Below are 6,903 nucleotides of genomic sequence, written 5' to 3' on the forward strand. Positions count from 1 at the left end.
GCACGAACCCGCGTCCCCTGCATCGGCAGGCAGACGCGCAACCACTGCGCCACCAGGGAAGCCCTACAAATACTTTTGAGAAGCTGAAGAATCAAGGGGATTATGCAACGTCAGTGACAGTTTTAGACTTTAGTGCCTCCATCTGTGAAATGGGGTTATGATGATTTTGCTTACCAAGAGGCTCTTGGATGAAACACCAGTATGACTTAATGAGGAATGATGCTTGGGAAGCTAGTGTGGAGGGCATGAATGCATGTTCTCTGCCTCTCTGAGCTTGCTCCCTTTCCCCTGTCTGGGACTGTCTATTGCACTGGTATAGAAAATGGTTGTTTTGACCACATTTTCCAAAACAAAAATTGGGGCATTTTATTCTACAAGCTTACTTGTGGAAACAATGGAGCAAAAATGGTTGAAAATGGGATTGTTTTAGGAAATCTGCAACGTATGATACTAAATCGAAGGCAACTTTGAGAATAAGCCAGGGGAAGAAGGGTGCTTGCTTCAGCCACACCTCTTATTTCCTGTCCTTTCTGGTGTCGTGGGCATATTGCATTTTGATGCGGGCAGTTTGAAGGAGGATGGTACCAATGTTGTGTGTCTTAACTTCCATTTTTATTAAAACGTTCATTAGCCCACAGCCTTATTTACTTTAGAATTCTGATTTCTTTCCAACTTCTAGGTTTGAGGGCCTGCACTGATTGAGACAATGCCTTCTAGGGAATCCCTCAGTTAAAAACAGACGGTCAAGATTGTTCCCAATATCAATAAGGCAAGAAGTCAGAGACGAGAGGGAAAGAAACCCAATCATTCTTTCTTTTGAGAACATTCAGTAAATATTGATTCCTGAAGCTTGTGCTTTCCCTGAGACATTCCACAAACTTCCAGATGAACTTTACTCATCCAGGGCATCCCAGACCAATTTGGCTACTGTGGTGGGGTGGCCCCATTTCCTGACATCATTGTGTGAGAGATGATAGTAGAGCATGTACTTGCATCTGGAAAAACAGGGAACATCCACATGGCTGTGAACCAATTAGTTTCACAGGTTTGGATGAATCCAGCTTTCTTTTGTGGTATGCGGGCCTCCCTCTGTTGTGGCCTCTCCCGTTGCGGAGCACAGGCTCTGGACGCGCAGGCTCAGCGGCCATGGCTCACGGGCCCAGCCGCTCCGCGGCACGTGGGATCCTCCCGGACCGGGGCGCGAACCCGGTTCCCCTGCATCGGCAGGCGGACGCGCAACCACTGCGCCACCAGGGAAGCCCTAAAATGTGATTCAGGGATCACAAGTAATCTTCATCTTTTCAGCGGCCATGGCTCACGGGCCGAGCCGCTCCGCGGCACGTGGGATCCTCCCGGACCGGGGCGCGAACCCGGTTCCCCTGCATCGGCAGGCGGACGCGCAACCACTGCGCCACCAGGGAAGCCCTAAAATGTGATTCAGGGATCACAAGTAATCTTCAAGGAAGGAAAGGACCCTCCCCCCCCACCCCAACCAAGGCAAAAGTGCCCTTCCCCTGCATCGGCAGGCGGACGCGCAACCACTGCGCCACCAGGGAAGCCCCCAGCTTTCTAATTGAGCACTTCCTTTGCCTTTTTATTCTGTTGACACTGAAGACATTCTACTAATAGTGCCCAATTGATTGAATTATTTTTGTTGTCAGCTGCAAAGTCGTTGGAAATATAAACACTTAATTCTGCACCTCTTGAGGAATGTTTTGAAAGAGATGGGGAGAGAGACTCATCTTAGCTGTTGCTGAGAGATGGGTTGTCTATTTCTACCAGGAATCAGAGTCAGCTTCTCAGGTCTTTCAGTGGGATGTCTCCTCATGATGGCCCTATTATTTTATTGGATGTAAATAAATCGTTAAAACATGAGACATAACCATATTCAAATGCAAATTCTAATTTTATATTCGGTAATTACTTAGAATAGTTTATTAACATTTTGGATAATTTAACGGTGGCATTCTTTTACCAGGGTGCATCTTGGAAATAGCGAAGCAGTTACGTGTTTGCAAAGATTATGGGATATGTAGTCAGGAGACCCGACTCTGGGTGTGGCTCTTTTGCTTCCTATTTGTGGGCAATTTGCTCAGCTTCTCTGAATCTCAGTTTTCTCATCTGTGCAACAGAGATGCTAATAACTGCCTTTCTGTTTTGTAAAAAGGACCTTTTATGATGATGGTGGCTACCGATATAACCCACGCAATGCTGTGAATCCTCGTTCACTTGTTGGTTATGTTTGCTGTGATCTCCTCTTGCTCTGAGTACGGCTGTGTCCTGCACCCCAGGGTCATGGGTTGGTCTGTTTCGAAGTGAACCTTGACCACAGGGAGTGTCAGAACTGGGAAAGACCAGAAGAGATCACTGGTTCCAACCCCTTCATTTTACAGATGAGGAAAACCAGGCTCAGGGTGGAAATGATGCTCTAATGTTGTGGTATGTCTCCGAGGCCCAGGCACTTTCCATGGCTCCGGTGACTCCATGTCGGGGGCACAGACTTATATAAGCAGCAGGGTTCTTTAGGGAGAGCCAGGTGAGCCCTGGCACGAGTAGAAGGGCAGGCAGATACATGGGGCCTGAGGGGACTGTCCTCAGTCAATCCCAGTGACTGGAATTAGGGGACTCAGAATCTCTCTCTCCTAGCTGCTGAGGTGTGGAAGGGGAATGGGGTTCTGAAAAACCCAGGACCAGGGGCTGTGGGTGAATCGGGTCCCTTCCCTGAGTGTCTCAGGCCCGGCTCTGACTTAGTGGGCAATGTTCGGAGATTCATTCAACAAGTATTTGTTAAGCTCCCGCCTTTTGAGGTGTTTGGGACACATCGGTGAATAAAACAAAGATCCCTGCCACAGCAGATCTTATATTTTGTGGGGGAGGCAGATAATATTCGTTAAATACAATAACCCAGTGAATCATATAGTAGGTGAGAAGGTGATAAGTGCTACCAAATATGAAAAAATATGACAGGGTGTGTGGGGGGATTGGGAGAGCCAGTGGAGGGGAGGTGGTGCGGACACAGACCTCGCTGAGAAGGTGAGGTTTGAGCAGACGTGGAAGAAGGTGAGCCACGGAGGCATGAGGGCGTTTGGGGAAGATGCTCAGCAGCAGCAACAGGCCCGAGGGGCTGAAACAGAGTGGGCGAGGACAGAAATTCTTGGGAAATGTAATTTTTGTCCCCTGTTTGTCCACGTATGGTTTGTTCACCCACACGTCTTTAAGACTCCAGCACCCCCGAGAAACGAGATGCCACCCAGCATCCAATGTGCAGCTTTGCCCTTCCCTTCCACTACATACTTTAAAAACATTTTTTTTAATTTCAATTTTTTTAACTGAAGTATAGCTGGTTTACAATGTTGTGCTAGTTTCAGGTGTACAGCAAAGGGATTCAGTTATACATACATATATTTCTTTTTCCAGATTCTTTTCCCCTTCTAGGTTATGTTTTCTCTTTTTTTTTTTTTTTCTTTTTTTTTTTTCCAATTTATTTATTTATTTATTTATTTTTGGCTGCGTTGGGTCTTCGTTGCTGCTCGCGGGCTTTTTCTCTAGTTGCGGCGAGCAGGGGCTGCTCTTCATCGCAGTGTGCGGGCTTCTCATTACGGTGGCTTCTCTTGATGCGGAGCACAGGCTCTAGGCGCGTGGGCTTCAGTAGCTGTGGCTCGCGGGCCCTAGAGCGCAGACTCAGTAGTTGTGGCACACGGGCTTAGTTGCCCTGCAGCATGTGGGATCTTCCAGGACCAGGGCACGAACCTGTGTCCCCTGCATTGGCAGGCGGATTCTTAACCACTGCGCCACCAGGGAAGTCCCATGTTTTCTCTTTTATAAAAAAAAATTATTTTATAGTGGAGTATAGTTGATTTACAATGTTGTGTTAGTTTCAGGTGTACAGCAAAGGGATTCAGTTATACATGTGCATATATCCACTACACCCTTTTTGCTCAGCTGTCACGGTACCTGGCACTGTGCTGGGAACACAAAGATGGATAAGGCACGGGCCCTGACAGCATGCCTACCACACATATGTCTGCTCAAGGAGAGGGGGAGTGTGGGGATCTGGTCTCCCAGCCCCCAAACCCCAGATCTGGCCTGAGGGTGAAGCCTCCATCTTGTAGGAAGCTGAACAGCGATGCTGTGATGCCAGGCTTTGGAATGAGACCGTCTCAGCGTCGCCACTAGCCCGCTCCCTGATCTCGCGCCAGTGACTTTCCATGTCTCCGCCTCAGTTTTTTCTTGTGAAAAATGGGAACCAGGGTCCACCACAAAGAGTTGTAGTGATTAAATAAAGCAACGCATGTAAAACTGAGTTCAGGGCTTCCCTGGTGGCGCAGTGGTTGAGAGTCCGCCTGCCGATGCAGGGGACGCGGGTTCGTGCCCCGGTCCGGGAAGATCCCACATGCCGCGGAGCGGCTGGGCCCGTGAGCCGTGGCCGCTGAGCCTGCGCGTCCGGAGCCTGTGCTCCGCAACGGGAGAGGCCACAGCAGCGAGAGGCCCGCGTACCGCAAAAAAACAAACAAACAAAAAAACTGAGTTCAGTGTTTGGCATTTGGGAAGCACTTGATAAATAGTAACTGCTATTCCCACTATTAGGAAGAAGGTTCGGATCAAGGGTTCCCTGCTTCACCAGCACAGGGATCAATACTTTCTTTTCCTTGTTTGCGCCACCTGGGAAGGTGAGCCATGGCCCTCTCTGTCCATCCTCCCTGGCCAGCTTGGTTGTGAGACAGATTCTTCTTCATCACAGCCATTTGGCCGAGGTTCAAGGGCTCCCGTGCCCTGAGGGGCAAGGGGTGGGGTGGAGGGCGGATCGTGGGGCACTTTCACTGGGGAGAGGATTTCCCGCACAGACGAGTTGTCAGGACAAGGCCGGGCTCTCTATTGAATGGAGCAGCTCATGCATGAGAGCAGATTGTGCCAGTTCTATAGAGCACGACCCCTCGGCCCCGGCTTCTCCTGCTAACAAAGTTATCTTTCTCAATCTGCTTAGGCAGAAGGGGGACACACTTCCCGTCCTTGTGCTGAGCACACGGAACAGGCAGGCCCCAGGCCGGGGCTGGGACTGGCTCTGGCTCTCAGCATGCCCCCTCAACTCCTCCCCTCTCCCTGCTCAAAATCTTGGGCTCTCCTTAGCCGCCCCATCACCTTGGCGAGAGAAGCACAGGCCGCAGAAGGTGGCCATCGGCTGGCTAGGGGCGAGACAAGGGAGTGTCCTGGCGTTCTAGGCACCTGTGGAAGGGTGCAGAGACAGCATCCAAGAAGAGGGGTAGGGGAAGAGGCTGCTGCAGCCTAAAATTCACTGGGCCGGGAGCAGTTATTGATGCTCCAGGTCGGTGGGTTCTCCAAACCAGCAGCATCAGTATCACCTGGGAACTTGTTAGGAAAGCGAACTCTCAAGCCCTACCTTGGACCTTCTGAATCAGAAACTCTGGGGTTGGAGACCAACAAACTGTTTTAACAAGTCCCGCAGGTGATTCCGATACTGCTCGAGGTAGCCCCAGCTACTAGAATCGATCATCCTGTTCCTGGTGCTCAGAACTTTGGTATGACAGCCCTCTCCCACACCCACCGCAGCTCCTGACATGCTGCCGCCAAGACAAGGCCCTAGAAATATTTCTCTGGGTCTATCCAGAAAGCAAACAACTCTTGTTGAGTTCCCTGCTGTCTCTCAGCTGCCCTGTTAGCCCATCCGACATCTGTAATATCATAAATCAGAAGGGGAGAAAAAAAATGTTGTACTTTTATCTCCATTTTATCAAGCTCCAGTGAGGCTAAGTAATTTGCTCACGGTCACAGAAAGAAAGAGGCAGGGTCAGGACTGGAACCAGATCTGCTTGACTCCAAAGCCTGTGTTTGCTCTGGCTGCTCATCTTGTCTCCTTTAATTAGGAGATTCAATTCTACAGCGCTGACCCTTCAGAGCAGTTGGGATCTCCGGTCTTTGTGCTAACCAGTTAACATCTGGGTATTTAAAAATGTCTTTTTGTTTGTTTGTTTGTTTGTTCTGAGATACCAGCATAATTGCAAGTATTTTCTAAATAGATGAATTCACTAGGCACATATCCATATTAAAAAAAATTACAAATGTATGGCATGTGTACTTGCACATCGGAAAAAAAAATCAAACAATATAGGAGCCTATAGGATAAAAAGTAAAGATCTCTTTTTACCCCCTTCTTCCTATTCCAAGATCACTGTAACCATGCTTAACAGTTTGGTGTGTGTTCTTCCAGACCCTTTTTGCTTTTTTCACTTGATATATCTTGATATCTTTGAAGTACACATAGAGATCAAAGGCATCCTTTTAATGTCTGCACGAGTATTCCACAATAAGGACATCCTATAAATTTGTTCAGTCTGTTCTCTATTGAAGGACATTTAGGTTGCTTCTTTTTTTTTTTTGGGTATTAAAAATTTTAAAAATAAACATCCATATGTACATATTTTTGAGCACGTGTAGAAATATTTTTGAAGGATGTCTTCCTAGAGGTAGCATTGATTGTTCAGGTAAAATTGAAGAGTTGGTGGGTACTCCCAATTACTCTCAATACAGACTGCACCAGACTATGCTCTCAATATAGCTTGTGATAGGGCACTTCATGATATGTCCTTACCATCACTCGCTATTGTCTATCTTTACATTTATTTGGCAATCGGTTGGGCAGAAAATATTTTTTATTTTAATTTGCATTTTTCTGATTACTGGACAGATGGAGTGACTCATTACATGTTTACTAGCCATTTGCATTTCTTTTCCTCTGAACCGCCTACTCATATCCTTTGTCCATTTTTGATGGGTTATTTGCCTTTTCCCTGTTGATTCATAAGCTCTTTTTATAGACCATGGTTATTATTTCTCTGTCATGTATGTTGTAACATTTTTTCAAACTATCCCTTGTAACTTCGTTTT

This window comes from Physeter macrocephalus, chromosome 4 (genome assembly GCF_002837175.3).
Source record: "Physeter macrocephalus isolate SW-GA chromosome 4, ASM283717v5, whole genome shotgun sequence".
Classification (NCBI taxonomy): Eukaryota; Metazoa; Chordata; class Mammalia; order Artiodactyla; family Physeteridae; genus Physeter; species Physeter macrocephalus.